At 42.2% G+C, this 14,396-nt stretch overlaps 2 long non-coding RNA genes across 4 annotated transcripts in view; one reads left to right on the top strand and one right to left on the bottom strand.

Moving 5' to 3' along the window:
* The window catches only part of LOC114019105, a 30,540-nt gene that overhangs the window by 7,936 nt on the left and 8,208 nt on the right, over positions 1–14,396 (bottom strand). The window contains exons 4-5 of one of the 3 annotated variants that reach the window (XR_005225214.2): positions 14,069–14,194; positions 4,641–4,784 (exon numbers count right to left, since the gene is read on the bottom strand). The exons of 1 other annotated variant lie outside the window; for it this stretch is intronic. This is a non-coding gene — a long non-coding RNA (uncharacterized LOC114019105). The remainder of the gene's footprint in view (positions 1–4,640; positions 4,785–14,068; positions 14,195–14,396) is intronic. One more of the 3 variants, XR_005225216.2, reaches the window with a different exon arrangement.
* LOC114019106 lies at positions 7,022–10,047 on the top strand. Its single transcript, XR_006290164.1, has 2 exons — positions 7,022–7,093; positions 7,506–10,047. It is a non-coding gene; the product is annotated as an uncharacterized LOC114019106 (long non-coding RNA).

Genomic DNA, 14,396 nt, shown 5'->3' with positions numbered 1-14,396 from the left:
TGTTTTGAACATCAAGCTTTTTACCAGATGAAGCTTTTCCTCCATAAGCTGCAGGTCCCTAGCCATTTGGGTGTCCTATGCAGCCCCCCTGTGGGGGGGCTGTGTGGGGCCCCAAGCCTCTTTCCCACCTCCCCCCGGGTCTGGGAGGCAGGAGCTGTGGGGTGGCACTTTTGGGGGCCCCACAGGCCCAGAATGGCCCAGGGGATTAGTGGGGGGCCAGGAGCAGCCCGCTCCACTTCCCTTGCCCCAGCCGTGTCGCTTGGAGGAAGGGATTCCCCCCCCCCCCCCCCACACACACACACACTCACCAGTGGGAAGTGGAGCAGCCCGGCCCCAGCCAGCTCTACTCTGCCAGTTCCCAGCTGCGGTGCTCCGCTTCCCGCCACCAGTGAGTGTGGGGTGGCTGGGGGGGGAACTTTCCCCAACCCCCACCCCAGCCCCACGGCTGGGGCCACGTCATTCCACTTCCTGACGCTGGTGAGTGCGGGGGGCATCCTTTCCCCAACCTCCCCACACTCACCAGTGGCGGGAAGTGGAGCGCCATGGCTGGGAGCTGGTGGAGTAGAGCTGGTGGGGCCGGGCTGCTCCGCTTCCGCCGCTGCTGGTGAGTGCGGGGTCACTGGGGGAAGAGGTGGAATGGGGGTGGGCCGGGGGCAGAGCAGGGAGAAAGGGTAAGAGGCAGGGTGGAGGGAGTTATCCAGAGCCCCACACCCCGCTGGGGATGGCCCTGCCCCTTGCAGTGGGCGCAGCCCATGGGGGGGCTGACCGAGGGATAGGGCTGGTCACTGGGGCTCGGACTGCCACGTATGCAGCACGCAGCTGCTTAGGGCACCATGAAATTTGGGGCAGTTTGGTGCCCCAAATTTCATGGTGCCCTGTGCAGCTGCATATGCTACGTATGCCTAAGGATGGCCCTGATAAGCTGTGAAGAAAATCAGTATCTTCGTAATGGTAAAGGTCAAAAATTGCAAGGAAAAGAAATAACCTTTTCAATCTCCTAAGAGGATAAGAAAAATTGAACTGTGAGAAAGGCCAGGGTGCTGAAGCAGTTAAACACACGCAGATGGAAGCCATGATTTCTTCCCCTTTCTTTGTATATTCAGCACTATTATGTAGTTTTGTTCGATCCATTTTGATTTCCTAAATCCTGTCTTTGCAAACCATAGCTTAAAGAAAGTATAAACCCTCCCCACAGGACTTTTTAGGAAAACCACCTCCTTCTCAAAGGGATGCCATCTGTAATATGTTACGAAGGAAACAGAAGGTACAACAAAATTAAAAGGCTCTGCCTAATAAATCCTGGAAGAAGTCGCAAGGGTTCATATCAATCCATCATGGTATTAGATGACAATTTCGACACACTATTAGGACAAGTAATTAATATGGAGAGCCGATTTTAAGCAAGAAATAAACTATACAGGCAGGAATGTGAAAACATAGGAGGCAAAGGATGAAGTATATTAGGCTTATACTGTGTTGCAAATCAGGTTAATAAAGGTTAACAGAGGATCAAAGTCCACTGAAGAACAAAAGGTTGCTGGGGTTTTCCCCAAGACAATAGAGGCTGATGATCTGGATCATTTTCTTGCAGTTGGGTCTCACAAGTTCTGCACATAAGGACAGAAGTAGTTCTGATATTCAGAAAGGGTATGCTGAATACCTAGCAGATTCCTGTCAGAAAATAAGCATGAGACAGGATGAGCGATCTGCATGTATGATCTGGACTAGAATGTGGATGTCAATATTCCAAGCTAGATGTTTGCCTATCTGCTGACCTGCCAGGTGAACAAAAATATTTGCTTGTGTACACTGAACACATTTGATTTAGAAACACTGAGTCACAATAAAGATAGAATCTCACAATGCCAATTTTTTATAGAGTCACTCTGCTGGGTTGAACTGAACTTTAAAACAGATAACTACAATACTACCCTAACAATATAATAGTAATTAATCTACTGAACATAAGAACGTCCATATTGGGTCAGACCAAAGGTCCATCTAGTCCAGTAGCCTGTCTTCCGACAGTGGCCAATGCCAGGTGCTCCAGTGGGAATGAACAGAGCAGGTAATCAAGTGATCCATCCTGTCGCCCTTTCCCAGCTTCTGGCAAACAGAGGCTAGGGACTCCATCCCTGTCCATAGTGGCTATTAGCCATTGATGGACGTATCCTCCATGAATTTATCCAGTTCTTTTTTGAACCCTGTTATAGTCTTATGTTCTACTGTTAATAAGGGCATTATTTTACTAGGCTTTTGCTGAAGGGATGGCTTCAGGGATAAGAAGTTTGGATGAGGGAATTTACAATTTTCTTGGGTGATTTCTATGAGATGGGGTGGGGTTGGTTTAGAAGTTGTCATATTTTGAACTTTTATCCTTAGTTTTGTACAAGGAAGTATTTGTACAAGATTCTAGAGCATAAAAATAAAGAGATGTAGAGAAAGTGAGAAATAATGTGTTATGTTAACTGAAAGAAGATGAGTGGAGGCATTTAGGTACATAATTAAATTAGAATCTTTCTTGTATGATATGTACAATAGAGTTCTATAAAGTGAGTAGAGGTTTAAATATTTAGATGATTTAAGTCCAAGCTGTTCTCTGTAGCATACTCCTCGAATGGCAGTCAGATTTGTTCAGACCCTTCCCCCTCTGAAATGATAAGCTGCTTTTTAAGGAGGAAGAGCATATTTGAGGTTAGTGATCTATCTGTCTCTTCAGAGATGATTTTTCCTTCCAAATAATGTGGGTTGTTGCCTACTAATAAGCAGTTTATATAAACATCTCTTTATATTTTCCTAGTCTTTACATTTATCGGAAGAAAACAAAATTTGAGAGACAGAGATAATTCTATTGGTTATTCTATTTGTTGTGTTCCCAACCAGTATTTTTGTACATTGGGACAGTTCTAAACATGTTCATAATAATCTCAGTCCTGTCTTTTTATTATTGACAAAGTAAATAATAGTCTTTCCTAAATAAAACTATTCTTTGCACAATAAGATACGTACAATGCAGAAAATGTTATAGTATAAATCAGGGGTCTCCAAACTTTTTCAATCGCGCACCCGCAGGGCCAGCTCTGGGGAAGCAAAAAAAAAAAAAGAAAAGAAAAGAAGAAGAGCTGTAGCCGGCGTGCCACCGAAGACAGAGTGGGGAGAGCTGAGCTGCCGCCGGCGTGCCACTGAAGAATAAAAGGTCCAGGAGCACTGCTGCCACCGTGCCGGCGGCGCTCCTCCTGCCACGCACCCCACTTCGACCACTGGTATAAATAACCCTTAATAGACAGGAACTGATATTTTTTTTTATTCACACTTCAAAACAGTTCTATGCAGACTATTCTAAATGGTAAGTCTTTCTCATTTTTGGTTTTGTTTTATCTTCTGAGAGATTCACATTAAGTTCTAAAATTACATAAAGCTTGGAGAAAATCTTTTCTAAACCAAAATTATTGAAGCAAGTTTCTCATACTCTTAAAAGTTGTCTTGTTAATTTCTTTCAGACTGAATTTTTGATCTACTTTTAGAAAAATATCTTTAATTTGAAAACACGATGGTAAGTTTTTTTTTTCTGTTATGAAGTACATTTTTTTTTAAAGAAAGAGCTTTCTGTATTTCTCTTCCCTGATTTGAGTCTACACACTCAAACAAAGAAATGTTGCTGATAACATTCAGGAAAACATTCCAAGGCAAACAGATCAAGGCCACAGAGTTTTACTCAGCCAAATTCTGACTAAAGTATGCCAAAATCCCCTAATTTTTGGTGGGACTGGACCACTCAAAGGATAGGTTATTATAGGATTTAGAACCTTTCACCTCTAGATAAACTTCCCAGTTTGAAACCAGGTCAGATCAGCAGCAATAAAACTGATGACTTTTCAGTGGCATATGAGTGATATAAGTTTGGTTGTTTGGTCCACTTTCTAGCAGGCAAGTAACTTCTCACTCAGCTGGCACTAATTTGCAAACTTGTGGACAGTTTGACCAGAACAGCGAGCTGAATAAAAACAGAAGGTTGAATTGCCCTTGCACCACATGCAATGGTTCCCCGAGCTGAGAGTTAATGCACATGAGTGGGACAGCACAGGAAGCTTGCAGTGCAGCTACTAGTCTGGTTTCTGTTTTGTGGATGAGTAGAGAACATCTGTTCTCTGGGCTGTCAATTCAGTAACTTTTCACTACACTAAACTAACATGAAAAGCTATCTCAACAATAGATGGAAATCTGCTTTGTAGCTTATGGAGAATTGTGTTGTGTGTGTTCAAATGAGATCTTTACATTCTCCCTTCTGCAAGTTATTTTGGCAGTAGCCATGGGCCTCTGAGGTCAGGCTGGCATTGTGATGTCACAAAGATCTTGCCTTCACTAGGAAAAAAGATGTGCTCTTAACTCATGTTGGCAACACATGGTAACTAACTTGAGCTAAAATTCTAGTGAAAACAAGGCAGTTGGTAGTTTTAACTCAAGTTAGCAGGTTCAGATAAATCCTAGGGCCCCCCATAGTCAAGGACCTCGCTGGACTGATCCAACCTCTTCAGAGACCCAGTACCTTTGTTAAATTTCTGAGTTAGCTGGCTTTATTGTTAGCCATTTTAGCTTGTTTATTTTCTTTATAAAAGTATTTCTTTTATTAGTTCACTCACCTCACAGATCCTGTGATGGAACTGAAGGGGAAGAGGCCAGGATTTTAGAGGGTGCCTCTTGTCCTGTGTATTCCCCACTTCAGACCTCCCACACAAGGTATCTGGCTTGCTTGTGGGAGGACACTCTCTTTCCTATCACGTGAGCTGCAGCACACAATAATAAAGGGGCAGGCAATTACTTCACAATTGCTGTCTAAACTGGACAGATTTGTAGCTCTCTTCAGTACATAATTAATATCTGTCCCTCTCCCATTAGAGATTAGTTAACATGCAGCAGCTCCTTCGGCATATTCCCATTGTAGGAATTGACAGAGCTGCTATGTGAAGCTCTAGCTACACGTTTGCTAAACGTTATGCACTAGACTTAGCCTCCTGGTATGATGTTCAGTTTGGCAGAGTGGTGCTTTGGTAGAAAGTGTTTCATTAGAACTCCATGTCCTATCTTCCTCAGATGATAGTCCTGCTTATCAAACTATCCCATGAGTGGAAATGTGCAGCGGCCACTCCCTTCCCCTTTCCCTTGGAATCCTATTTACAATTTCAGACCTGAGGATGCAGTTGGAGAGGACTGAGGAAGCTGATGGAGGTGCCTGACTCTCTACCTTATAGCTTGAGCCTTGCACAGATACAAAATTTGTATCTGCATCCAATCTGTGATCTGCAAACATGGATGCAAATATCCGTGGATATAAAGCAGATATCCTCAGAATGTGCAGGAACAGTGAAGGGAAGTGAGATGGGACATAAGAGCACTTTAAACAACACTGCTACAAAACGTTCCACCCTCAGAGCTGCACTGCTGGCATATCCCCCTGAGTGTGAGTGCAGAGAATCCATCACAAAGAACGCTGGTTGCAGGTGGGTAACCGTCATTTAGTGAAACTGAAGCCTCTTTCCTTTTGGGTGCCTTAGGCTCTGGTTAAAATCTTGGCAGATGCCAAATGAATGAGTTCAAAAGTGACTTTTCAGTCAATTGTAACTTTCATTATAATTTTTTCCCACACCCAACTAAAAAGCCTGCTCTGAAATCAGGGCTAATTGCATGCAATAGAGGGAGGCTGTGGTGAAGCTGAGAAACTGCCCACAAGCATTGAAGAGATTAAAGAGAGCGTATGGGCCCAGCTCGCTCTGCCGTTATATCTGCAGCCAGTGTCAGGCCTGCAAGGGAGAGAGATGGAGGCAGTCTAGCTCAGTTTGGGGCTGACTGGCGAAGAGGCAGGAACTAGCTGCTGTCCTGCCTGAGGGAAGGATCTCTAGCCTGCCAGCCGAGGCAGCCACCAGGAACCAAGTGCCATCTTCCTGGACAAAGGAAATGGAGAAATATATCTGAAAGCACCTGGCCTGAGGTGAATGTGGGTGACAAAAGCATGGAGACCTTGTGGGGTTCTGTCCCTGTCAAACTTGTGGCTGCCCTGCCTGGAAGAACCTGGGACTGCAGCCAGATGCCACCAGAGGGCACTACTAGAGGAAAACCACCACAGGAACTTGGACTATAGGAGCCATACCCCAAACTGAGGGGCAACAGTCGGAAATAGCCCAGGGCAGTGAACATAGACTCCCTACTCAGGGGTTGGCTTACTTGGGGCCCTGGGCTGGGATGTGGTGGAGTGGGAGGGACAGATTCCCCCTACCCCCTTGCCTTAAAGACTGAGGCACCTCGACCACAGAAGCAGGGGGCAGGAAGCCAAGTACTACAACCACTATGCAGACTGGCCCTCCAAGCACCCTATTACAGAGGCCTTTTATGTCAGACTTTTTTTATTTATTGCTATCTGGTGTCATGTCCGTCCCCTGTCTCTCCCCACCCAATTAAAGCTGGCAGGATAGAAAGGGAGGGCCAGACCTAAGGCTCTAGTTCCTCTCCACTCTAGTGCCATTGAAATGAAAGTGCCACTCCTGCCATGAGATTCATGATGGAGGGTGGGGAAGATCAGCACACAAACTGCTTGTTTTCAGTGGCAGTTAAATCATCTGTGCTCCCTTCTTCTGCATTTGTTGTTTTCAGGAAGCGTGTGTTCCCACCACTGTTTAATTGTCTGAAGAGAGAGGCTGCAAAGCATCTGGTAGGTCATTTTAACATATAAATGTGTTCATATAAAATTGCTGTTCAATGAAGGCACAAAATAATCACAGAAGTGATAGCAACTGAGTTTATTTGAACTAAAAATCCTGTTGATTAGGAGAATTGAGGCCTTCTGCTGGGGATACAACATTGTCATACTATTTAGAAGGCTCTAGTGTGGCATTCAATAAAGTGTCCATATATGGACAATTTCTCCTTTTGGCATGTACAGCGGCAGTATGGTGTGAGCTTTGGAGCAGCAGCATTGATTAGGGATTTAGCATGACATGGTTGGTTCTTTTTCCTGATCCTGAAAAATATTCTGATTAGACCTGAGCGGGGCCCAGTTACCATTGCTATCTCCATGGTTGCTCCATTGGAAACTTCTAAGGTACCTACCATCAGCTAATCCCTTGTGCGTTATTTTCCACCACCACCTCTGTCTTTCCTCTCTGTCTTTGCCAAACAAGAGTCCACGTAGCCAGCCAGGACAAATCTAACATTGCAACACTTTGCTGTAAACTAAAAATAAATAAATAAAATAAAATTCTATGCTAAATATGCTGCTTAACTGTTTGATTCTTATAAAAGCTTGACGGGACCTCGAGTGGCTAATACGGTGGTGTGTCCACCAAGAGGAAGATCAGAGCAATTGAATTAAATATTGCTCACTGCCAAGAGAAGTAAATCTTGGAGTCCAGAAATGGCTAATTGACTCATTTATGTGTTGTGCCAGGGGTCTTCCAGCAACTGAACAGAAGACATAAAGCTGCATTTTCCTTTCTCTGTTTTTCCTCTTCCAGCATGTGTCTTAAGAAGAAACAAACTTGGACTTTTTCAGCAAAACTGGAGAGCTAACATCTACCACCTAAAATTGGCTCTTTGTTCCACAAAAGAACCTTTAACACCATTTGAAAAACTACCAATCAAGTGCAACTACAAGCTCTATGCAAATAAGAGGCTATAAGAGAAATAGTTACAATGAACATTTACTTATGTTTTAAGTGTTAGTTTTTTTCTTTTGCTTCACTTTTTACATGTATTTAATAAATATTAAAAAAAACTTCTTTGATACCTAATGCACAACACAATCCTGAACACAAATTACTGTTAATATTGTGGCGGTAAAAAAATAATTAAAAAAACCCAGATGACGTTTATACTGTAGTAAAATGGTGAGTGCCCAGGGCTTCCTGGAGTTTTGGTAGGGTCCAATTTTGAAAATTTCATCCCAATTCTGTTTTAGTTTGTGTAACCAATTTCTGCCTAAGAGATTTTGCCTTTGTCCTTGGATCACTGGGACTAGTAACTTTTTTTCTTTTGGCACAGAATCTACCACCTGGATGGGTTCTGTGGCGTAGACACACAGGGTCACTCCTGCATTTGCTAGTGGACTCGGTCCTGTTTTGCACTGTTGATACGTAGATTCATTGATCACAGTAGCTAAAGCCCCTGTATCTATTTACATGTGTACTGACTGATTATTTAACTCTACTGTTACTTCATAAGGTCCCACTTTTTTCTCTTTTTGACAGTATCTAGCCCGTATCCCTTCCTTTGTGTCTTCTTCCCCCCTCAAGGTAAAATGTCCTCTGCTTTCTTCCTTTCCCTCTGGTCTTTTGGAGTCTACCTTCCTGGCTTGATTGATAGTCACCTTTGCATTTTCTGGCTACGTGTCCAATCTTGAGGCTTTTTGTGACACTGGTCTTTACAGACGATGTAAAATGAGCTCCACAGCAGAAACACCTTCAGGAGCCTGCATCCCTTTCAGCTGGTTTTGCATTTTGTTTACTGAGTCAGTCTGATCGCACCTGTATTCTAAGTGAAAATCTTGTAAGTTTTTCACCGCTGGCTTCCATTGCTGTTGCTAATTCTATTGCTTTGGGCCAGGTTAAGTTTCCTTCTGCCAGCAATCATCTTTGGATTCTCTCATTATTAACATCACAAACCAGTCCATCCCACAGCATATCCACTGGGACATTTAACTGAATAGTGCTCATTTGAAATCTTTTTAGCTCTGCCACGTGTACAGCTACAGTTTCACTTTGCCTCCTCATTCAACAGTAAAATGTTCTACAGTAATGTTTGGTTTTGGTGTGTAGTGCTCTGGTAAAACCTTCTTCATGTCTTCTAAACTTGTATCTCTGGGTTACTGAGGCTGCAACTAACTCCTTGATAGAAAGTAAATTTTATTGCCACAGAACTGTTTGTCCTTATTTGCAAGAAAATTGTGGCCCAGTCTTTGTAAGTATTTCTTTATTAAACTCCTTAGTTTTCCCATAAATTACATTCTTATGTTGTTTTCAGTTTTGAAAAGGACTGCTGTTCAATGCAACAAAAATAAGCCTACTTGCAGAGTGGGAACCTGCTGCTTTATTCAACTGCATCACAGAGTGGCAGGGAAAAAATCCCACTGGATAAAACAGGAGGTTAAGGGATGAAGCCAGGGTCCATCCATCCGGGTAACCTAGTTAACCCTATCATGACTGCTTTACGGACTATACTTTCCTAACAATTTTATACAGTTCTCACAGCACCCCATCCCTAGTCTGGATCTCAAGGTAGAGAGCTGCTGGTTTCTCCGGGGTTCATAATGCTCCTGGGTTGAAGGGGCTTTTAAGTCATTGTAACAGCTGTCTCCTATTACCAGATCTCCATTGCTGATGTGAGGGGATATCTAGGTTCCCTCTTGGCATAATAGGTGTAGGACTTACTTTGGTCAAAAGAGGGGGGGATCCTAAATCCACTGCCGCCACCTCATTTTTTCCCTTTCAGTTAGATTCAGATAAGGTTCGTAGCCCTTGATTTTTTGCAGTGGTAAGGGTCAGGAATACAGCAATACTTTAAATATTTAACGTGATTCTCCCCTACCATCCTCTCTCTCTTGCTTGCTCTCTTCAGTAACTCAATAGCAGCTAAAGGAATTTTTCTAAAATTTCCCCAAAAAAATAATCTCTGGGATGAGACTGATGTTGAAACTTTTCATGCTCAGTGAGGACTTTTTCAGAAAATTATGGGCATGTGAAATCAAGGTGCTATGAAGGTCCTGACAAGGACTATATATTTTGTATACGTTACATGTGCATGTTCAAATACTATCTTCTGCTGCAGGTGTCAATTTCATTGTCAGACCTGTTCAAATGTGTATGATTTATATTTCTCTTCAGTAGGTCACAATCTTTGCAGCACCAAGTGCTACATTGGCAATTTATCAAGAGTCCAGTGGGCACAGCCGATTTGCATTTACATTTACATTACTTTACGTGAATTTGCTGTCAATTTGTATTCTCTTAATGCTGCAATAAAACATGCTATATTGAATAAAAATTGGTTTTACTAAACGTATAGCTGTGTCTTGTCTCACTATTTTCATTTAATTATTTACTTTTCTCTCTTTCATCTGCCTCTTTTCTCTTTTTTGTCCTTTTTGTTCCTTCTCACTCTTGCCTACCTGAAGGTTGTTTCTTCTTCCTTTGTTTCCTCGTTTGTTTCGCTGTCTTACTTTTCTATTTTCTGCATTTTAAATCCTGCCACTGACTGTCGTTAATTATTCTTTTTCTTTACAACCTATTTTATTGAGCAGGGCCTCCTACCTGCCCACTCTAATGGGCAGGCAAGTATCATTCTTCCCCATTTTACAGATGGCCACTTCTCGCAGAACAGGTCTCAACTATGGCAGTTGCAAGTCTCATCCACTTTCAATCCACATGTCATCCAACTTTATTTTGAAATATTGCTGTGTCTTTTTGGAGCAGCACAGAAAGGCAAACCAGCTTCAGAGCATCTCTTAACAGAATCATTCAGTTATCCTTGAAGCATCCAGAGAAAGAGTTGGGATATGAACATAAGAATGGCCATACTGAGTCAGATCAATGGTCCATCTAGCTTAGTATCCTGTCTTCCCCTAGTGGCCAATGTGTGCTTCAGAGAGAATGAACAGAATGGGCAATCATCAAGTGATCCATCCCCTGTCTACCACTCCCAGTTTCTGGCAATCAGAAGGCCCACCCAAGCATAGGATTGCATCCGTGACCATATTGGCTAATAGCCATTGATGGACCTATCCTCCATGAACTTAGCTGGTTCTTTTTTGAGCCCCATTACAGTTTTGGCCTTCACAACATTCCCTGCTATGGGGAAGGGGGAGGAGTATCTCTTGTCCCCTATCGATAAAAGGCCAGCAGCCTAGGGGACAGGTTGCCTCATGAGCAGGGTAGCCTCTATAGGAGGATTTGCAAAATGACTTTGAGTGGATGACTGAGTCTCAGCTGACATAGTTTTCAGCAGAAGTATTCTAAGTGGTGTAATTCAGTAATCCAATAATTAAAACAAATCAAAAAAGGCCAGTTGATATATTATTTCCCCCCATCCTAATTTGGCATATTGGTACTGGTGGTTAGAGACCATTAATATAGATTACTGGAGCTACCTGCTGCAGACAGGAATTGCCCCTCCCGCTTCCTGTATCTGTGTATGGGTTTCCATAAGAGTAGTTCCAGAAATCCCTATGCCCTAGTTGTTAGTTGTTTGTTCTCTGTCACAGATGTTTGATGTTAACCACATATGATTGGATGTTGATTCAAGTAAAGCCACTCTCCTGGCATAATTGCATTAGCAGCAGAGACTTCTTGTGGCAGCAGACTCCTCTTTCTTTTGATGTCAGTCTACCTGACAATCAACTATGGGGAGAGGAGGACTCATTTGCATGGATTATTGGGACCCATAAGAAATACAATTTACAGGTAAGCCATAGATTCCAAGGTATAGTTTTTATTTTAAATAAATATTCTAAAGGGAATTGAAGCTAGAGAGACAGAAAAATCTATTATTTAAATCAGAGATTTACATATACTTTTGCATATAAGAGGTGAATAATTTCAAGTCAGCTACTGTCAATAGCTATGTGCTATTTTATTGACTGAGAGATCGAGCTAACATTTTTCAGAACTGAACATCTTGAAATTAAAAAATGGGGAAAATAAAGACAATTTTCATAGAATTTCCCTTTTTTAAACCATCATTAGAGCTGTTTGAAAAGTTTTAAACTTTGTAATTTAATTTCAATGGAATTTCTCATATTGACTAACAGAGGCCTACTTGACTCATATATTAGTTGTTTAGAACCATCTTGGTTTTCCAGGAGATCTAGAAAAGATATTGCTTCCTCCAAATTGTTGAAAACATTAACTTGATTCCTGAGTCAGGCACAATACCCCAGAGCAAAGGATATCCTCTTCCTTGGTAGTTTATCAGCAAGTGGTTTTATGAAGGTGACAGTGAGGAAGACTTTTAATCTCAAAATTGAGTCTGGAGACCGCTATTACAGAAATTTCCTTGACTAAGTTATCCATGAAAGAAAGAATCTTCTCCTTTCTCTCCTTCAGGGATGGTAACTAATCATCAGTATCATCCATGCCTTCCAATTTTTCGTGGATCTTAGCAACTTCTGTTCTCAATTGATTTCACCTTGGGCTGTAGAGTCTGTCTTTTTAGTGCCCTCCAATTTGCCATTCTGCCTATGAAATTCTTTCTTAGCTCTTCATGCCAGGTTTAGTATAATTTACCCTTTTCTGTCCAGAAGTCATTTGCATAGAGACTTATGCCTTTCCGTATTTCTCTAGAATCCTGTGTGTTGCAGCTTCAGAGTTTTCCACACTCTCTGCTTGAGGCCCGAACTGTTTGTAAAGGGCCAAATCCTGATAAAAATGAGCAGTTTTATTTACATTTACCCTCCAAAACTGCTCTCTTGGATTCTTATTAGTGGCCATATTTATATTTTGGAGAAAACTGCGGGGATTAAACGAATCCTAAAGGCTTATTTCTTGTCCCTCCTTCCATCAAGTGAGGTCAGGAGATCAAGATTGTAGACCTTCCTGTGTTTTGAAGTGTTAGTAGAAACTTTAACTCAAATCCAGTATACAGTGCAAAATTTCAAAAATTAATGATTTACCTTTCCACTCTCACATTAATTGACACTATGGAAGGTATGACTTAACAAAGGAAGTAGCAACAGAAGTGACATTAGCACACAGGAAGGTCCAGAAAGACTGAACAAGAGATGTCCAAGTTCATCATTAATGAGCAGAACTGAAGCCCTTTAGGTGGCAAAAGCTGACTATCTTTAGGCCTAAAGGTGAGAACACAGTCTGTAAAAAGGTAAACAAATGTGTATATAATACAATAGCCACAATCTAAAGTGTATAACCTTAAAAACACCATACAGCTGTTTTGATAAGATATGAAACAGCTGTCTCAGTATTTTTAAACTTAGTTCATTGAATACAAATAAATGTATAGCTGAAAGAGAATGTGTAGGTTGAATGGTGATGTTAGAGGATTTGGAGAGTTGTTGTCTCTAATATTACTATTCTAGTCTCAGTATAATAGTCTGTTTTCTTGATTTCCCTCACCCACAGATATAAACATTCAGCTGTGTGATTCCATTTCCTGTATAGTAAACTAAGATGGCAACAGTTCTTCCTTCAAGTGTCCTTTGCATATTCCCTCTCCTGAGACGTACGGGCTGTTGCAGTCTGAATGGTAAAAATCTACTAGCAGTAGTCATTGAAGCATCCACATGCTTCCCTTGCCTGCTTCCCTCCCCCATACACACTGAACTCTGGATGTTCTAGGACAGGGATGAAAAGGAGCGTGGTGCTCCACTACCCCAGTTCCTTCCCCTGTGACCGCAAGCCCTTTGGTAAGTAGGACTCCAAGATAGTGAGGAAAGGTGGATGAGCAGTATGAATATGCAGAGTCCATCTCAAAGAACCTCAATTACAGGGTAGTAACCTTGATTTTTTCTTTTGGGTGTCTTACACATATTCCCATTCATGGGATAGCTTAAAGAGAACTCCGGGTCTCACCACTGGGTCAGAGTACTGTTTATTAAACATGGAGTGCAGGACTGCCTTTCCAAACTTTGTATCTGATTGAGATTTCGAGTCTAAAGAATAATGTTAAGTAAAAGTGTGAACAGACGTCTAGGTTGCTGCTCTTATCTCTTCCAGAAGAATATGCCTACAACAACCTGTACTCCACCACCTCAATCCCTTCATCTGCAATGAACTGGATGGTTCCAGTGTTGCTGTATGATCCTTAGGGATCCCTAACAACTAACCTATACAAACTGTTTAGTTATTACCTAAGTACACAGTTGTTTAGAGATAGTTAGTTAAAGGCTAATATGTCAGATCAGAAGGCTAAGAATCCTGGATTGAAAATATGTCTCATGCTGGTGGTAATCCCAGCATGAGATGCACAAGCCAGGTGCTTGGCAAGTTAGGGGGAAGGTCATTCTTCCTCTAAATGGCTGATCTGCTCAACCATTTACCACAAGGACAAAGAAAGAGACAAAACAGTCTACCTATAATAAAATTGCCTGAAGTGCTGACAGTGGCAGCTGGTTCTTAGAGACCGGCTTCAGCTCCAACCAGTTCTCCTAGAAAGAAGTGAGATTCAGCTTCTGTGTGAGGCACAGGATCCAAGAAAGCTGAGGATCAGAAAAAGAAGACCAGGTTTGGATCAGTGACAGACTCTGTTCCCACAGCTGTCCCTTTCAGAAAGACTTTGGTTGTGGTTCTGAGAAAAAATTTGCAGCCTTCCTCAGTGTTGGCCTCATTACAAAGAGCCAGTCCAAGAGAAAAGGATTTACAGGGACAGAATCTCATTATGGAGTCAGGCTCCGACTCAAG

This window comes from Chelonia mydas, chromosome 4 (genome assembly GCF_015237465.2).
Source record: "Chelonia mydas isolate rCheMyd1 chromosome 4, rCheMyd1.pri.v2, whole genome shotgun sequence".
Classification (NCBI taxonomy): Eukaryota; Metazoa; Chordata; order Testudines; family Cheloniidae; genus Chelonia; species Chelonia mydas.
The sequence above is the reverse complement of the archived record's forward strand: the minus strand, read 5'-3'. Positions and strand labels throughout refer to the sequence as shown.